The sequence below is a fragment of the Homarus americanus genome, unplaced genomic scaffold (assembly GCF_018991925.1).
Source record: "Homarus americanus isolate GMGI-L3 unplaced genomic scaffold, GMGI_Hamer_2.0 scaffold24260, whole genome shotgun sequence".
NCBI lineage: Eukaryota > Metazoa > Arthropoda > Malacostraca > Decapoda > Nephropidae > Homarus > Homarus americanus.
The window spans coordinates 7,553,505-7,574,101 of NW_024721079.1; the positions used below are offsets into that span (position 1 = coordinate 7,553,505).

At 43.3% G+C, this 20,597-nt stretch overlaps 3 non-coding genes across 3 annotated transcripts; 1 reads left to right on the forward strand and 2 right to left on the reverse strand.

Moving 5' to 3' along the window:
• Window positions 1–4,459: 4,459 nt before the first annotated feature.
• Trnae-cuc lies at window positions 4,460–4,531 on the reverse strand. The gene has a single exon. It is a non-coding gene; the product is annotated as a tRNA-Glu (tRNA).
• A 4,924-nt stretch (window positions 4,532–9,455) lies between these two features.
• Trnae-cuc lies at window positions 9,456–9,527 on the forward strand. Its single transcript has one exon. It is a non-coding gene; the product is annotated as a tRNA-Glu (tRNA).
• Window positions 9,528–11,257: 1,730 nt separating this feature from the next.
• Window positions 11,258–11,329, reverse strand: Trnae-cuc. Its single transcript has one exon. It is a non-coding gene; the product is annotated as a tRNA-Glu (tRNA).
• Between the last annotated feature and the right edge of the window lie 9,268 nt (window positions 11,330–20,597).

The following is a 20,597-nucleotide window of genomic DNA, read 5'->3' on the forward strand; positions in this document are numbered from 1 at the left end:
GCAACTACTGCAGGATCTCGCTGCTGTCCGTAGCTGGCAAGATTATCGCCCAAGTCTTCCTAAATAGACTTCTTCCTGAGGTGGAAAACTTCCTCCCAGAATCTCAATGTGGCTTTAGAAGCTTAGACCATCACATGACACTCCTGACATGATCTTTGCTGCCCGCCAGATACTGAAAAAGTGCAGAAAACAATGCCATGACCTGTACATGGCCTTCATCGACCTAACCAAAGCCTTAGACTCGGTCAACAGGGAAGCCTTCTGGCGGACCCTCAGCCGTTTTGGCTACCCACCAAAATTCATCGCCATTGTGAGGCAACTCCACAATTGCATGAACGCCAGTGTCCTGCATAATGGCAGTCAGTCTGAGTTCTTCACCATCCAAACGGGGATAAAACAAGGATGTGTACTGGCACCAACTCTCTTTTCCATTTTCTTGGCTGCCTTCCTTACGCGTGCCAGTGCCAATTTAACTGGTGGGGTGGACATCGAGTACCAGATGAAGGGTCTTTTCAAGATAAGACGACTCCAGGCAGTAACAAATGTGATGGCAGCTTTCATTACTGAACTTCAGTATGCAGACTACCTCACCCTTGTCGCTCACACTGAACGCGACCTACAAAAGATCCTGAACACCTACGCAGATGCGTATGCACACTTTAGACTTGAGGTGAATGTACATAAGACTCAGATTCTCTTTCAGCCTGACACCAACTGTAGGATAATTGAGGCTACCATTATCCATGAACAACTACAGTATGTTGGACTGGCCATGTTACCGTATGGACGTCAGTAGTCTGCCAAAACAGCTACTTTACAGTCACCTAACGAATAGTAAACGTAACGCTGGCGGGCAACTGAAAAGGTATAAGAATAATCTTAAGACAAACCTGAAAAAGTGCCATATCGACCCCCTCACCTGGGAGACAATTACTCCACACCATAACGCTTGGAGGAGCACCACAGAAGAAGGTGTCAATACTTTCGAGTTAGCCAGACTGAATACCGAGGCAGACAAGCGCCAGCGCCGGAAAGACGCTTCCGCCGCCCCTCCTGCACTAGATGTAGCCCCCCACATGTGCAACATCTGTGGACGACCCTGCCGGTCCCGTATCGGCTTCTGTAGTCACCTGAATTGAAACAATTGAATTGAAACGGTTTATTTAGCCAGAAAAACACAGATACAGAGTGGATAATAATAACAATATTAACATGGCTGAGCCAGTTGAGAACCTGAGCTCTCTTTGCGGCACCTGATATATACTATACATTTATCTCAAGGAAGTATTATGATACATTTAGTTTCATCTGGAATAGTACAATAGCATGGTAGTAATAAGTACATCTCATAGTGTTACCACGGTTATCACTTCAATATTTATTTATTTTATTATTTATTATTTATTATTTTTTATTTTTCTTATTTTACTATATTTTTGGTATTATTATTTTGTTTATTTATTTATTTATTTATTTATATATACATATATATATATATATATATATATATATATATATATATATATATATATATATATATATATATATATATATATATATATATATATAAATTAGAGTGGAATTTAAAAACATAAGTATAATGGGGGAGCAGTACAACCTGGGTTGTACAGTAATAAGGTTGAACAAGAGGACAGAGCTTTCAGGATTATGTCTAGTTGGCAATTATGTTTATTGCAATGGTAATTACTTATTTATTTACATGATAATTTCCGATAAAACGGTTTTGATGGTACAATAAAAGCAGGTACTGTAAATATAGTAAGTGTTACAAGAAGTATTAATACTTCGACAATAGATATTTTTTTAGAGATGATTTAAAGGAAGGGAGTGTAGTCTTTGCTCGGATGTGTGGGGGGTAAGTTGTTCCACACCTTCACACCATGATATTTTATGGAGGTCTGGGACTGAGAGGAGCGCATGGGGGGTGGTCTTAGTAGCTCTCGGTGCCTTAAGTTGTATCTCTGATTATTCCAGAACTGGAAGTAATTATTGTCAAGCAAGTGATTGATAGATTTGTAAACAAAGAGGGCACAGCAGTAAGTGTTAATATCCTCGAATTTTAAAAATTTCAATATAGCAAATTTTTCGAAGGTGACATCCTTAATAACTCATTTCATTGTATCATAGCTGGATGATCATCATACTCGATTCCAAGTGACAGCAAAGTACTGTAGTAGTAGTTGAAGTAGCTTTCCATTCCTTATTCAACATTTTGTTTTAATGATCTTTGCCATTGAAATAGTCAAGACAATTTTCACAAATCGTTGGTTGTTAAGCATTCAGTGCTACAAGAACTGACAACTCGGTCAGCTGAAGAACTGGAACTCTTACTTGCCGATAATGTAGTAGTCAATCAGTCGACAGATGGCAGCACCACCTCCGTATGTCTTCATTATTTATCAAAAGAGAACAGTACCCAGCCCTCAATAAATGTTCTCACTGGCCAAATGGGTTAACAGGTCTCAACTCTCAACTGTCACTAGCGAGCCTGGCAGTACCACAAGTCTACTTGACGGTCACTAAGTCACGCCGTAAAAACTTGACCAGGCTCATATGAAAAGCTGAACAAGACAGGTGAGGCCGTCTACGTTACTAGTTCCAAAGATGAGTTAATTTACAGACGTTTATCCTGAAATCTCGGAGTTTTGAGCATTATATTTCTTGAATTATGATAGTCATCCTGGTGGTGATGACCTCGGGGGCTCTGCTCTAGTGACACAGACCTTGAGTGATAACTGCTGTGTGATGTAACAGATAACGCCTCTACCCTTATCGCTGTTCTCTCTCACTATATATATATATATATATATATATATATATATATATATATATATATAATAATAATAATAATAATAATAATAATAATAATAATAATAATAATAATAATAATAATAATAATAATAATAATAATAATAATAATAATAATAATAATAATAATAATAATAATAATAATAATAATTAACGGTTTATTGAAAAAATTCTGCAGCCCGAAGGCTGAAAATATACATTGGACATAAATGACGTATTACATACATTGGTGGTTTAACAAAAGCCTTCATTAGAGAAAGGTAAAGGAACATACAGTGAACCTACAGATTAATGTAGGTGTTGAACAGCAAACTCGTAGTGTAGTAACTCCCTCCCAGATGGTGTTAGGAGGAACTCACGTGGTGTAGTAGTTCCCTCAGATGGTGTTATGAGGGGCCTCACGTGGTGTAGTAATTCCCTCACAGATGGTGTTATGAGGGGCCTCACGTGGTGTAGTAATTCCCTCACAGATGGTGTTATGAAGGACCTCACGTGGTGTAGTAATTACCTCACAGATGGTGTTATGAGGGGCATCACGTGGTGTAGTAATTCCCTCACAGATGGTGTTATGAGGGACCTCACGTGGTGTAGTAATTCCCTCACAGATGGTGTTATGAAGGACCTCACGTGGTGTAGTAATTACCTCACAGATGGTGTTATGAGGGGCATCACGTGGTGTAGTAATTCCCTCACAGATGGTGTTATGAGTGTGTGTGTGTGTGTGTGTGTGTGTGTGTGTAGGTCGCCAGGTTCAATACACTAACAGACTGGACCTACATGACAACTGGTATTTGAAAATACAAAAGCTGTAATTTATTGTTTACGGCCAAGCCTCAGCCATCCATATCTACAAGGGGATAGCTACAAACATTACAGTAAACGCGGCTATTTAGGTCAACCTGAGAACTCCACTCTTACTTATTTCACAGGCGTGACGTAACACACCACCACCTTGATCACTTTAAGACAACAATAGTATGAAGTCTTGCCCGTGCTTATAACAATTACGTACGGTCCGATATGTATTGAACCAAATATCTTTTTATATAACCTGAACCTGGAATACTGTATATCCAAACATTAAAGGGCACCCCTAGTCTACCCAGCTGTGAATTAATCTCTAACTTTACAGTTGGAGAAGTGCAGTACTGGCCACACTGCATACTTTTGTACTAAAGTTTTTATAATGCAGTGCATTGTATGCAAACTTCCCACAATGGGCGATCAGGCCTATGGAACCTACTTTTAAAGGGGAAGACATAATAATCCCATCTCGGTTGATATGTGAGAGCAAGAGAGATGATTTCAGGTGCACGTGGTTGGTACTGTGAGTTACCTGGTGTGCCCTGTGGTCACCAGACAGACACCCTTGACTTACCAAGGCAGCGTCAAACTTTCACAGTAACACTAATTATATAACTATATTACACGCTTGTGTAATATTAAACGATTAGTGAACATATCATTACAACATTCATTACATTCAGGTAAACTGGCTGTAGTAACTTGTTTGCCACCTACCATGACATCGAGAGATACATGACCATCCTACGCGCCGCTTTAAACTTCTTTCTAGCCGTTGAAGCAGACCTGGAGGAATATTTTTATTGCTGGGAATTTGTAAAATGCTTTCCCGTGCCGGGAATCGAACCCGGGCCTCGCGGGTGAGAGCCGCGTATCCTAGCCACTAGACAACACGGGATACAAATATGAATCGCTGCTGATACATTTTAGACATTGTTTTCGTTGTTGCCTCTAAGCTGAATAAAATTGTCTGGTGTTAACAAGGCAACTGTGCTATGAAGGTATACTCAATATGGCAACATATCAATGGTGGAAACACCCAACAGGGAGGACAGACAACAGAGTTGTGTACTAACAACTGCACAACCAGCCCGCCCCGCACCACAATAATTTTTTTAGCTTCCGCGTCGACAGAGTTAAGAAGACAACCGAGAAATTCAAGAAGTGGGTTAGGTCAAACGAAGAGCAGGATAGGAGGATATATGCAAGAGCCAGGAACCAAGCTAAGGCAAAGTGTAGATGGGCTGAAAAGGAGTTCCAGAGTCTGGTTACAAGCGAGTTCAAGTCAAACCCAAAGGCGTTTTACCACTATGCAAAGTCGAAATTAAGAACGCGAATAGGTAGTTAAAGATGGTAGTTACGCAGATACTGACCAGGACAAAGCCGAGGCATGGAACAGCTTCTTTTCCTCGGTGTTCACAAGAGAGGATGCGAACAGTCTTCCTGTGTTTGAGAACAGACGGTACGACACACCACTGACCCACATTGTGTTCACAGAAGAGGTTATAAGAAATAGACTGTCAGAGCTAAAGGTTCGTAAGAGTCCCGGACCTGACATGGTGCATCCCAGAGTGCTTAAGGAGTTGTGCAAAGAGCTAGCTGAGCCCCTGAAGATCCTGTTAAGTAAATGCCTGGATGGGCAAAAGGTCCCCAGTGATTGGAAAATGGCTTACGTGAGTCCTATCTTCAAGAAGGGCGATCCTCACTCCACGAATAACTTTAGATCGATGAGCCTAACCAGCATAGTATGTAAAGTACTTGAGAGGCAGCTCTCCAACTTATAGAAGAGGAGTGCAACAGACTTGGACTCAAGATAAATCCAGCCAAGTCGAAAGCGATGGCCATCTGCACAGACACACCAGACAAGATGCTCTCCATACAAAACACGCCGGTAGTCTGGATCAACACCCACCAGTGTCTTGGAATCTGGTTTGACCAGAAACTCACCTTCAAGCCGCAACTCGAGTATCTCAGGCACAGGACGAAGAGCAGACACAATATAATGAGGTCGCTCACCAGCACAACCGCAGGAGCAAACCTTCATGTGCTCAAAGCCTACTACACGGCCGCCATCAGATCGCTGGTAGATTACAGTGCTCCAGCACTCATTGGACTGAGAGAAGACCAAATAGCCAAGCTAGAAGTAATCCAAAATAATGCTCTCAGGACCATGCTCGGAGCACCCATGTGGACCAGAATTTGCAATTTGCAAATGGAAACCGAACTACCACCCCTGGCAGTACGAGTCAAGCAGGTGACAGCCGGTCTCCTCGCCAAAATCTGTAGATCAGATAAGCCCACAGTTGCCAAAATTCGAATCAGTGCCTCCCTCCACCTCGACCACAGAGTGAGAGGGGCCACCTGGTCGCACGAGGCAAGCGAGGTCATCCGACACCTGCAAGCAGAAACACTCGTCAAGAACAACCAAGACACACGAGACAATGGTTACGCTGTTCCTCCACCATGGAGCCCTCCACCAGCCACATTCAAAATTACCGACCTAGGCGATAGTAAAGCCAACCTCCAGAAGGAGGACCTCAAAAAAATAACTCTGGAAGCCATAGCCACCGAGACACCGGCTGATGCAGCATCATACTTCACAGACGGCTCGATGGACCCAAAACATCATAAATCCGGAGCGGCCTTCTACACCCAAGGTCAGACCCTCCGATGGAGACTTTCCAATGACTGCTCCACCCTACAAACAGAGCTGGTAGCAATCTCAAAGGCCCTACAACACGCTGCAACACAACACAACAAGTCCATCATAATTCACACGGACTCGAAATCGGCCATGCAGGCGCTGCAACACAGTCAACCAAGAGACAACGTCCACATCATTACCTCGATCCTCGCACAGCTACAGGAATTCCAAAGCCAAAACCGCCCAGTCGTCTTACACTGGATTCCCAGTCATGTAGGGATCGGAGGAAACGACGTGGCAGACGAAGCAGCCAAGGCAGCTACACGTTCTAGTAGCGTACACATCCAAGTTCCAGCAAGCGTGCAACAGATCAAGAATCACCTCAGAAAGACTAGCAAGCTCCACATCAAAAAGAGCTTCCTTCACGCATTCAACGCTGGTTCCCAATCAGCCAAATGGTACCTGGCGGCCACAAAAGGGGAACCACCTTTCGCTGACAAGAAAACTCCAAGACAAACCCAAGTCAGCCTTCATCGATTACGACTAGGGTACAAGTGCTCCTGGCAGATGATCGGAAATGACGTCATGGAATGCACCTACTGTCAGGAGCCAGCAGCCAACCCACTTGAACACTATCTCCTCGACTGCGAGGTCACACAAAGCCTCCGAAACAGAACTCAAATCTCCCAAGAAACACACACAACACCAGTGGCCACTCTAACCCGAAAGGCCCAAACAGACCACATTCACCACCTACTCCGGGTCATCACACGATACCCACCACCCAGATAGCTTAGAAAGTATCCTCTCCCAGCAAGTGCAGACCCCAGTTCGGGGGGCGCGCCACTCCGAAACTGACCACGTCCAAGAGTGGGGGTTGGTGGTAAGCGTCCACTGATCAGGGGTCCGCTCACACTTGCAACCTGCAGTATCCTTCCAATCTGCAGGTGGGACCACCTCCAATCCCAATCCGGTCTGGCTGCTCCTGGAGCTCCAGCCGGAACCACCAAACGGGCCGCCTATAGGCAAAGGCCCGTGTCGGACTACGGTCCGACAATCTCAACAACAACAACTTGAGAGCATTATAAGAGATGCCATGATGGAACATCGACTACGAAACAGCCTTGCAAATGATTGCCAACACTGTTTTATGCCGGGGCGCTCCTGCTTAACACAATTACTCAACGTACTGGATATTTGGACCCAAATTCTGGAACAGGGTGGTAATGTCGACAATACTGATTTACCTAGATTTTGCCAAGGCTCTCGACAGTGTACCCCACAAAAGGCTATAATTAAACTGGAAGGGTACGGGATTCGGGGAAATGTCCTACCGTGGATCGGAGACTTTCTCCATGACCGCAAGCAGTGTGTGGCAATTATTGGCACGAAATCATCATGTGCACCCGTCACAAGCAGGGTACCACAGGGCAGTGTATTGGGCCCGCTGGTGTTTGTTTGCTTCATAAATGACATGCCTGAAGCTGTACATTCCTCCATACAAATGTTTGCGGATGACACCAAGTTATTTAGGGAAATTAAGAACCAAGCAGACTGTGAAGAGCTGCAGAATGATCTCTGAGAATCAAGAATGGCCGAAGAAATGGCTGCTAAGATTCAATGTCACGAAGTGTAAGAGGCTGCACCTGGGACGTACCAACGGTAAGGAGGCGTATAATATGCCCCAACGGGACGAAGAGACTGCATTAAATGAGATTGAATGTGAAAAGGACCTAGGTGTGTACGTTGACAATAAGCTGAAATTCTCGGGTCATTGCGAGAAGAAGTTAAATCAGACAACTAAATTATTAGGTCTTATAAGAAGGTCGTTCAGATATCTAGACGGTCCGTCCTTCCGTCCACGTTTGGAATACTGTTACCCCGTCTGGTCCCCGAGATATGCTTGGGAAGGTCAGTTGATTGAAAATGTTCAAAGGAGGGCCACCAGATTGGTGCCTGCTCTACAGCACCTTAGCTACCCTGAGAGATTAGAGCGCTGAAATTACCTAGCTTATACTACAGACGGGCAAGGGGAGATCTAATTAAGGTGTACAAGCATCTCAAAGGGCACTACTCAGTCGACTGCCCTTACCTGGAGCTGGCGGACGCTCGCCCCTCTAGGGGTCACAGCTCAAGGTTGAAGAAGCGGCAAGCCCAGAAAACTGTGAGGTGAGGTCTTCACGACACATGTTGCCTCAGCCTGTCCACCTACCGCAAGCCGCGCCCGCTACTGTGTCTGTGCTGTCTCCACCAGGGCTATCTATTGGACCTGAGGACACCACCCCCGGCTACCCGTACCCCACCGGCATGTCGACGCACACGCCATCATAATCACACTAAAAGGTGTGTCCCTCAATTTTGTCAATGCCTATGAGCCTCTCTCCACCCCTACTGTACATGTCCTACCACACCATATCACGGTCACCTCCACCCCCACTCTACTTCGCCACGCCTAGTACATTGGCAACCCTGAGCCTGGCCGCACTGTTTGTAAACTTTGTGGTCAACCCGATTTTTTTTTACAGATTGCCCCGGCTCTCACGCCCTCTCTCACTGAATCCTCACTTGCCCTATGACCTCCTCCTACAGGTCCCCAGCCGTTACCAACACCTCTTCCCTCCCTGACCAGATATCCTTCCTCCTAGAGACAGGCCTGGCACTTGACATTATTAGGGACCTGCCACGCTTTGCCATAAACAGATAAATTGTACCGGGAATTTTCCCCCCACACACTCATCATTCTGTCACTTTATGTAACTTTCTGACAAAACCCATGACCCTTCAGGCTTTTACGCCCTTAATGCATGAGTCATAAAGGCAAGCATGAACTCCGCATTCTTCCCAGATGGGCGCTGTCAACGCGTCTGCGCTTCACCTTGCACAGGATGTAAGGGGCTGCCCAATAAACTAGCCCCCTCGAGGGCAATCTAAAAAAAAAAAAAAAATCTGTGAGGGGTAACTTTTTTGGAGTGAGAGTGTTGTGACGGTACCGAGTGTGAGCTTTTTCAAGACCAGACTGGATAAGCACTGGAGCAGGTTCAGATACATTCAGGAGCCGGTGCATGCCCAGTACTTGCCAACAGTGCGTAACAGAGACGTAACCCATCTCCCAAGCGGCTAACGAGTCGATCAGTGGTAAAGAAAAATAAAAGTAAGCAAAGGTAAACGTTAGAGCATATCCCGTGTTGTCTAGTGGCTAGGATACGCGGCTCTCACCCGCGAGGCCCGGGTTCGATTCCCGGCACGGGAATAAGTTTTAGAGGGTGGTGCAAAGGTAACCGCTCTTTCACTTCAAACATGTAGTGAGGCGGGCTGAAGTATTTGTCCATGTGGAACGTAATTACTGTCCATGGTCTTGAAGAGGTAGAAAATAACTGTAAGGGGTTGTTGCAGAGGTGTTGTAATTTTTACCATAAGATGACTTTTTAGTCCAACTCCCTGCGGTCTCTGGTGTAACACGCGTTAGATCTAAGATTAGTTTGGTCACGTGTCACTGGACTGATTTAATCTCATTTGCATTATTTTTCCCGTGAGTGAGACAACACACAACTTGCGCATTCCAAAATATAGTCACTAGGAGGCTTTTGTATAACTTAACATCAAGAGTCGTGTACTTAAAGATTCAATGGAGCCCTGGGATATGGTCTGTCTACCTTGGCGTATAAGTACTACTGCCTCCAAGCTCTCTCTCTCCACTATTATTGATTCCACAGTTTGGATCTTATCAAAAGGCGCCTTCGTAGGGGCGACTTTACCGTTATTAATGTATCTGAGGTGCTATAAATTACACGTCTATATATGTATTCATTCCACCCATAATAACAAGTTGTGCACGTCATCACTGTCGTTTTCAGTCGTCATTTACTAGGGTGGAATAAAGCCCAGTGTGGTTAGACACAACATTATTAACCATGGAGGAAACGGCGTTGATATCATGGGCCCCAACACAGATACCTGAGGGACTCTCACTGATTTTCACGAAGACACATTAAATCAGGATAATGTCCAAGACGTAAACATGGGATCCAGAGCTTATCTGTGTATCTGCAATGCCAAAGCTTCTGGACGTGGAAGAGGAATCCCTCGTGCGGGACTGTCAAAACCCATGAGAATAATCAAGGCAGGTGTTACCAGGTAAACTATATATCAAAGGCTTAGTCCACACGTTAGATACTTCATAGATATTTGTTGTGTTACCAAGATAACCTTTGTTGCTCTGGACATGTTAAGGCCAAGTTCTGCTTCACTACAGGTTTCTCCTGACCACTGTTATGAGTTACAACTTACACTGGACGGTAAGCTCTTGGCCACCCGTCACCACCCATCATAGTGATAAGGTTTACTGTCTCATTCTTCCCCAGTCTGCCAGTGCTCTCAGAACTGAGATGTACTTCATAGAGTCCACCAACTTCTGCGTTTGAGTCCTGCTATTACCTTTATAAGAACTTCCTGTTTCACAACAATTCTCGCCAGGGGTTGTGTGAGGAGGACTTTGTTTAATACCCCAGGTGGGAGGCACATGAGCTTCTCCCATGAGGTCTTGGGTAAACTTTTCATCCTGCCTCAGCAGCTATACATGTGTGTCACCTGGTAGAAACACATGTTATTTATTTATTTATTTTTTTAATTTGATGAGAAGTGAACCGCGCGTTTTTCTAATTTCTCCATTCTAAAGATTCTGAAAATTTAATGATAACCTAATATATTTCCAACATTTTCTAGCTGAAATGGTTGAAGAAGATTTATAAACATACGCAATAGCCACTGATCTCAGTCGCTTAGAGTAGGATTCACACAGCACAGAACAAAATGAGAGGTTTACCACAGCTTTGGAGTCACACATTAAGGTGCTTGTACTGTATACCAACATAACATACAGTCCACATGTTTGAAAGGCAGTTTCACAGGAGTTCTATTACTCGCTTGAGGTTTCAACATTTCCAGGCAAATACTTTGTTATTGTGAACTATTTAAAATGCTTTCCCGTGCCGGGAATCGAACCCGGGCCTCGCGGGTGAGAGCCGCGTATCCTAGCCACTAGACAACACGGGATATAGATTACATGGTATAAAATATACAAAATAAGTCGACAGCCACCTCACACCACACGTAAAGCCAATGTTAGTAATGTGGCCAGCACCAGTGTCAGTAATATAACCAGCGTGTCATATAGCCAGCTCGGTATTATAAGTAGCGTCAGTTATACAGGCAGCGTCAGTCATATAACCAGCGTTCGTAATATAGCCAGCTTCGATCATATAGCCAGCTTCAGTTATATAGCCAGCGTCAAGCATATAGCCAGCGTCAGCAGTATAACCAGCTTCGGTCATATAACCGGCGTCAGTAATATAGCCAACGTCAGTCATATAACCAGCGTCAGTCATATAACCAGTGTCAGTCATATAATTAGCGTCAGTTATATAGCCAGCGTCAGTCATATAACCAGCGGCGGTAATATAGCCAGCTTCAGTAATATAGCCAGCATCTGTTATATAACCAGCGTCAATCATATAACCAGCATCAGTAATATAGCCAGCGTCAGTTTTATAGTCAGCGTCAGTAACAAAGCCAGCGTCAGTCACATAGCCCGCGTCAGTCATATAGCCAGAGTCAATAACATACCAGAGTCAGTAATATAGCCAGCGTCAGTAATATTGCCAGCGCTTTGTAATAGTATTCCATTTTATCCTGACGGCGGGGTAAACATGGGCGTATAATTTTAGTGTTAGCGTCAGTATTGACACTTGGCGCATAGGTGGTGATGACTGTGATGGCGACTCATGCCAGCTCTGAGGCTCTGTTGATGAGACAGACTCCGAATTCTTCTAGACTCCCACGACAACATTTTTTCAATAAATGGAGACGTGAGAACGCACTTAACTGGTTCACTTAAACAATGGCAGAAAGTTAGCGACCAAAATAATTTTGAAATTATACTGGAAATCAATATTTGTAATAAAGATGTCTAAAATAAGCCTGGCCATCAGGATTCAAAGCTGAAACAACTGTATAAAAGCGTAATGTAACATAATATACTTTATAACGCTGTAAACTCTATAGCCAGGTAATGGAGTTCGCGCATGCGCAAACCACAAGGTGACTGAGCATGTGTTGTGGTGTACAAGACCTGTGGCTGCCAAGAGCCTTGGGAGGGGGAGAACTTGGTTATTTCAAGCGTGGTCCCCTTCCCTTAGCGGTATACGTCACGTTCATAAGATGCATGAGATTTCCCGTCAATATTTCCACGACAGGAGGAAACAGCATATCGAGATGTTTACTACTGTTCAATCATATAACATTAGACACACACATCCTTCCATTCATATGAAGTATACTCCTATCATGACTGCGAATGTTGGGTGACTCAGTCCGAAATCATGTCTTACAAGGTGTACCGCCGGCAGGGACGGGAATAAATCGTTTTGGCCAACTGGATTTTTCCCCAATACAAGATGTTGTTCTGTACCCTTGCCGGTGTTCTAAGCAAGATTTAGGTGCATCGGTTACAACAGAAGCCAAAATTCCATTAACCACCAACAAGAGAAATGAATTAAGGTGTGGGCACGTCAAGCACTTGGCAGCCACGTTCAGTCTCAAGGTTAATCAGTATACATAGTTCACGAAATGGCCAGCCAGCCAGCCTAGCCGTCGTGGCTCAGGCTGGCAAAGTAAGGCAAAGCACGTATAATCGTTTAGGTCCAAATTCTCAAAGGATAGTACGATAAATATTTCTCGTAACTGATGGTTTAAGAAAAACACCCGACTGGTTGACTATCAGAAAAAAATACTGAAATAACACCGAGGCGACCTGAAGTGAATCTTCAAAAAATTATCTGCATTCACTTTATTTATCAGTCCAAGTAGTGTTACTGTTGATTTTTGTGTTCTAACTCTCGTCAACTAGTTAAGAATATTTATTGACCTCACCTTTAGATCCAGAGGTCTGAGGATACAATCACACTCAAGACTCCAGCAAGAACCTCCGACAGATCACAGCGGAGGGGAGAAGAACCATCCTTTAGTGAAAGCAATTATGGAGATTAAAACCCTAAATACTGAAATGTGAATTATAACGCTAAGGCTGCCTGGATGTCTGATGTGGTGGAGTATTTTATCAATTACATGTAATATTATATCATTATAATAGATTTCGCCAGATTGGTTACAGGAATCACATTGGCTAAAGTTTTTGGTCTAAAGTATAGTTGTGGGAAATGATTCAGTGTACTATGATGTTAGACGGTTAAGCTGGTCGATGCAGAACTGTTTCTTGTGGTCTAGAACAAAAGGATTGTGTTAAGCTTCCCCAAGGACAGACAGAAGTAATCAGAAGAAAAGCAGAGCTACAATTTTGAGAATAAGACTTCGAGACACGACAGGCCATCAGGTACAGTGCCTGTAAACTATAAAAATTTGGCATTTGTCCCACAGCATAAATGGCAACAGGTGAATCAAGATCAAGAGAAGGCATTAAGAAAACTTTGCAGACACTCCAAGATAATTTCCAACAGAGTGAGAATAAGTAGAATTAAGAAAAACGTGATCAGACCTCTCAGTGGCTACGTCAAGTACGTGTAAAGAAAGTTTGGAGAGAGGAAATCGAAGTTTGCTTCACGAAACTCCAAACTTCAACATGTGAGAAGGCAGACTTTGTTTGCAAGATTTGTAAACCTTCACAACTAAAGACAGAGAAGAATCTTAAACAAAAACAAAAATCAATCAATGAAGCATAAAAGATCTGGTACTATCAAGGTGAGAAGGAACATCTTGACCATTGAACCAATATTACCGGATCATATTCACCTGATGATTAAACACCCTAATGCTACCTGGAGGGGGTTCGGTTAGTGTTAGCGTTAGGGTGTTCAGTGTTATTCGCGGGTGAAATAGGGTGGGCCTATTCTCCAGGTGATCCATACTGTCTGGTAATGGTGTATGAAGATGAGATACTGAAGGTAAGTTGCTGAAAACGATGAAAAATTCTCTAATATTTTCCTACATCGTCGAGATGAGGTGAGAAGACCCCAGGAAGAATATATCTTCCTCCCTAAGCTTGATTGTGCCCTCCGCTTCCCACCTCGAAGACGTGCCCCCTCAAGGACGTGTCCCCCCACCTCGTGACGTGCCCCTACCTCGAGTCGTGCACCTTTCACCTCGAGGACGTGCCCCCCACCTCGAGATAGTGCCCCTTACCTCGATGACGTGCTCCCAACCTTGAAGACGTGCCCCCTACCTTGATGACGTGCTCCCAACCTCGAGATACGTGCCCCCTCCCTCGATGACGTGCTCCCTCACCTCTAAGAGATGCCCACCTCGAGACGTGCTACCCTACCTCGAGGACGTGATCTTGACGTAGAATACCTTAATGTACCTCTTGATATCTTGATACAAGTAGATGTGACTTCAAGAGTATACAAGTCTACTACTCAGTGTCACTATCTAAGGTCAAGTCGCCCCACGACGACTACTGCCAAGTTGACGCAGATGAATTCGATACTTAATCACAAAGGCCAAGATTCACCATTAAATTCCCTTGTCTTTATCAGTTTCAGATGTGTCTTTCCCTTTCAATTTCACATGACTTGTTGGTGACCTTTGGCCCCTATGACATCTCACCATTAGAGAAATTATCTGCTAAGACGTCCATGAGAAGTTATATTTATGGCAACCTTTATTACCGAACAGCAGGTCATAATATATCTGAGCGCATTGGTCAAGTTACAAGCCTATTAGTTTTCAAATTAATTAGCCCAGAATTAAAGGAGTGGCTACTATAATTGTTTAAAAGACGAGAGGAAGAAGAACAAAGATATCCAGTAAAAAACATTGTTACCCTGTTATAAGGAGACACAACAGCACACGGGTGTCGTGAAAGTTAATATGCATGTTGTTGATGACATTACTGACAAGCAGTTGAATTTCATCTATGAGAACTGCAACAAACTTGAAAACTTAAATATATAGCTGTCTGTGGTCTCATATTTACTGCAGTCTGGCGTACTCTGTGCTACTGTAGGCTCTTATAGCGCTGTGGATCTTGTTCAATGTCAAGCTTCGGAATAAGGGAAAGACTGTATCTAGGTCAACCGATCAGATAAGACCATTGTCTTGAGATGAAGGTTAGAATTCACTGGGAAGGAACGTGGTAAACGTTATTAGCAACACTATGATACTGAGGAGGAACAAAACTGGACTGCGCACATGTCTGGTTAAAAGTTAGTCAACGAAACGTGTTCTGGGATGAGCGTAAGATGCTTCTGTGTTGTGGTGCTGAATAATCACTGACGAAGATAGATTTAGATTGCCCCCCAGGGGGCTAGTTTATTGGGCACCCCCTTACATCCTGTGCAAGGTGAAGCGCAGAAACGTTTACAGCGCCCATCTGGGAAGCATGCGGAGTTCATGCTTGCCTTTATGACTCATGCATTAAGGGCGTAAAAGCCCGAAGGGTCAGGGGTTTTGTCAGCAAGTTACATAAAGTGACAGAATGATGAGTGTGTGGGGGGAAAATTCCCGGTACAATTTATCTGTTTATGGCAATGCGCGGCAGGTCCCTAATAATGTCAAGTGCCAGGCCTGTCTCTAGGAGGAGGGATATCTGGTCAAGGAGGGAAGAGGTGTTGGTAACAGGGTCATCAGTGGTTTGTAGGTAAGAAAGTCAGGAGTTACCCCGGGAGGATGTGATGTAAGACCATAATCACAAGACTCATTCAGAGCAGCGGTGACCTTGAGATAACAGTCGGAGGCGGGAAGAACCCCTTGAAGCCAACACTACCGACGTACACGCCATCACACTCACACTAAATGGCATGTCCCTCAATATTGTCAATGCCTATGGAAGAAGGTCAGGGTTACTGCAACGCTGCATCTTGTCACGGAGGTAGAATGAATTGATTGATTCTGGCCAATCACTAACCAGAAAAAGAATAATACAGCCATTCAGAAGCACAGATAATAGAAACAAAGTAAAGGACAAGTTTGACGTAATGAAAAAGTTGGTGCGATAGATTGTGTGAAGAGTTATTTCCTGGGCTAAAACTATGGCAGTAACGTTACTATGTACTGTATATGCTTAATAAAATCTGAGGATGGATGTACCTAAACATCCGAATGCACAACCCTGTAGCGAGTAGGATGTTGTATCACTTCAGTTACTTATTTAAAATTTATCTTCGTGTGAAATAGTTACCAAAGTGTGTGTGTGTGTGTGTGTGTGTGTGTGTGTGTTGAACGTGGTAGGGTAGGAGGGGTAGCAGGGCCTCTCAGTCCCTGCTACCCTTGATGGCATTAACGCAGAGTAACTCAAGATCATCAGCACCAGGTAAGCTCTTAAGAAACCCGCTGGCTAGGTTGAGAAGATCACCATTCACTCACATCAGGTCAACAGTTAACTGGTTCAAAACAACGTCTTGAAGGTCAGTAACTTGGTAGGTCGCAACAATTCTAAATTAAAGCAGACAAACAGATGGGATAGGTCGAATTAGTAGTCACATTACCGAGCCCCATAAGCAGAAAATGTTGAGAATATACACCTATGTATCCCTACACCATCATTCACAAACACTCCCCTCGACAGCCTCACCAAAGGTATGTCCGACATCCACTTCTGACGTCAGTCGGATACGGCAGCTGGGATATGTTGTCACCGGAAGTTGGCTTGACGAACGTGAGGCTTATGAGTGAGTTTCAGCAAGGCGCCAATGATGGGTTAGTGACGTAATATCTTGGAGCGGAAGGGTTATATATAGTAAATGATATTTCAGCAGGTAGTTTAACTTCTTCTACGTTACATTGTTGGCCTTTCTCACAGAATTTCTTATTTGCTGTTTTGTTATTAGATCATCATCATCATCATCATCATCATCATCATCATCATCATTATTATTATTATTATTATTATTATATCTATTGTTATTTAAGCCTTTCGTTGCTACATTAATATTTTTCACCAAAATGTTACATTTTAGATTATTGTACGCAAATACTGAAGCCCGACCATATGAAGATTGGGCAGCCCAGCTTATTTCACTTGATTAAACACCTTAACGCTACCTGGGGGCTTAGGTTAGGTTTGATCTTGGGTAAGGTTAGATTTGGTTATATTCTGTTATGTTTGTTTGGATTAAATTTGGTGATACACCTGTATTTAGCATTAGGTTATGTTACGAAAGGTTTGTTTAAGTTATTTCTTGTTAAATTAGGTTAGGTTAGATTTAGCATGAGTTTATGTTAGGATAGGTTAGGTTAAGTCATATCTTGTTAAACGGCTTAGGTTAGGTAACTGTAGGCTAGCATTAAATTAGGTTAAGCTATAACTTATTAAATTAGGTTAGGTTAGGATAGGTTAAGTTAAGTCATATTACTGTATATTAAATTAGGTTAACATTAGAGTGTTTAATCATCAGATGCAATAAGCCAGGATATCTATAATCTTCACGTGATCCCTAAATTCTTCCTCAGATCTAACGAGAGACAGAGGAGAGCAACACACATAACACTAGGCTAGCACACACGGTCACTAGGCTCCCCAAAGCCATTCAGTACCTCAAGGTTAGTCTACGAATGCTACTGGGGTCGACCGCTGGATCTGATGGTCTTGTTAAATAATAATATAGAAATACGTTTAAAGTTTGTTTATAGGTGCAATAATACAGGTATGTTTGGGAGATGTGTATTTTACCGGATCACATGAAGATTAGACATTTCAGTTTATTTCACCTGATGATTTATATCCTAATTTAACCTAATATTGTGTAACCTAATCTAACCTAACCTAACCAAATCTATAACCTACCAAAGTAGCGCTAGGGTATTTAATCATCAGGTGAAATAAGTTAGGGTGTCTAATCTTCAGGAGACCCAATTTCCCCCAACACCCATGAATAATTGTTGTACCTGTTGACGTTCAGGAGTTCACCAGTGTCACGTCACATTATTTTTATGATCCCAAAGACACATTATAATCGTCTAATTTCCTACACGTACTTAGCTAAAACAACTACCTGTGCATACTTTGTGGGAAACAATATGAGACCATGAACGATAAATTTTGGTATATGAGGGCTGTCACTAGTCACACGTAAAATTTCGGAGCATATCGACCCCCACCTGCACAGATAGTTGTTTTAGCAACTGTACATAAACACAACTTTCCAAAAATAGCATAGTGTCAATTTCAAGCCCAAGATACTTAAGGAAGAGAACCTACAACAAAAATAGTGACCCACAAACAAATGAAGTGAGGTTAGGTACTAGCACGCGGCGACAAACGCGAGTCCGGACCTAACAGTGGGGCAGAGTATGGTCGGAGACACAACTTGGCGACACACTGCCCAGAGATAACCAATAAGACCAATACAAGCTAATCTTATCAGTATTATCATAAGGTAAATGTCATGTAAGGGACACTAATGTGGCTTGTACATTAATAAGTAAACAAACTGAGTCATCCCTCAACTAAAGCATGTATGCCTAAATCCAAGCTGCACTGTAACCTGCCTGGCATTCCTTCAACCTGTAACCAGCCTGGTCTTTTCACCTGTAACCTGTCTAGCCTTCCTTCACTTGTATGGGTTTAAGACATGGCGCTGTTAGGTTTATACAACAAAACTATGCTCCTGTTGGCAGAGGGTGGACGAACACACACACACGGTCGTCTGTCATACTACATCTACTGTACAATGTACATGTATGTTAAGAACATAAGAACATAAGAATGGAGGAAACTGCAGCGGGCCTATTGGCCCATTAGGGGGCAGTGAAATTTTGCTCAAAGCTGCACTCTTCAGGCATTGTTCCTTATACATATCTAAGACTCCATGCCAAATTTGAAGCTGATATGTCGAGGTTTAGTCTGCCGCATTTTCTACTGAAATTTTTAAATTTACCTACAGTACTAGCCAAACAGCCGCTGTGGCGGTGCAATGTTCTGTTCAGTGTTTATCAACTTTTTTTTCATATCTCTTATTTCATTTAAGTTGTCTTGTTGCAGATGAGTATGGTGCTATGTCTATATTGATTATCAGCCTTTTCTCATTTCATTTCTCAATGTTGTGTTACTGTACTGTAATGTAGGGGAGACCTGGGTAAGTTGGCGCACTTGAAATTATTCAAATAGTTACCGTTAAGCAGTTCACACCTTAACTGACTATGGCATTATCACAAAGGATAAAAAGAGTCAGGTTATTGGACCACATAAGCTGCGGGATGCGAGACAAAATACCGATTTAAGAGGCAAGAAATTGAGTATTTCAATGATGGTAGCAATTGTAACTTTTTAATTATATTGTGTTATAAGACAACACATTCCATGATGTGTCATACAGATCATTGTATACCACACAATACATAATTTGTGGCTGTTAAGTTACTTTGTTATAAATTTTCATGAGATATAGTTTAAGACATCATTAAGGACATGGATTTAAGATAACATTGTAGGTGAGTTAATATATATTAATTGTATTTACAAACAATACTAAAATCCAAACAATACACCAATACACACATCTTAGTATTTGGTCCTTGCACCCATTGCATTCAGGACTTCATCAAGGTGATTAGGGATGGAGTCGACCAGCTTCAGGCACACCCCTGGTCGTCGACGTATACTCTCCCACACGGCGTAAGCTTTGGCCTCTATTGCTGCACAGGTTCGCTGCTCCCCAATATCCCAATCACGTTTCATCATGGGCCATATATGTTCAATCGGATTAATATCACATCCTAGTGTTGGCCAGTCGATGACCTCAAATTCAGGGTGATCCTGGAGGTAGCCCTTCACTATGTTGCTGATATGAATGGGACTGTTGTCATGAACCAGCCTGATAGTGTGGGGGGCTGGAACTGCCATAGCCCAGACTGTAGGAATTAGCCTTGCTCCAGGATGTCTACATGCTGCTCACCAGTGAAACGGCCATTGATCTTGACCAGTTCACCTGGCCCTTGTGCCCACATCCACCCCCAGAATGACACTGACACCCTACCACTCACTGCGCGATGTTGAATGTGTTTCTCATGGTAGCGTGTGTTGGGGGGCCGCCAGCACTGCCTTGCTTCGGCTCCCACTGACCTGAACACCGTTTCATCGGTAAATATAATGGTTCTCCAGTATTCTTCTCTATGTGGAAGGTGTTCCAATGCAAAGCCGAGTCGACACTCCTTGTAAGTAGGTGTTAACCACCCTTTGTGAGCTGGAATATGGCAGTCGATCCCGGCTTCGCGTCCCGTCGTCATGTGACAGCAGTTGAGGCCCAGATTTCTTGTATGCTCCACCGATGTTAGCATTGGATATGCCATTGCAGCTGCCACGATCATGGCG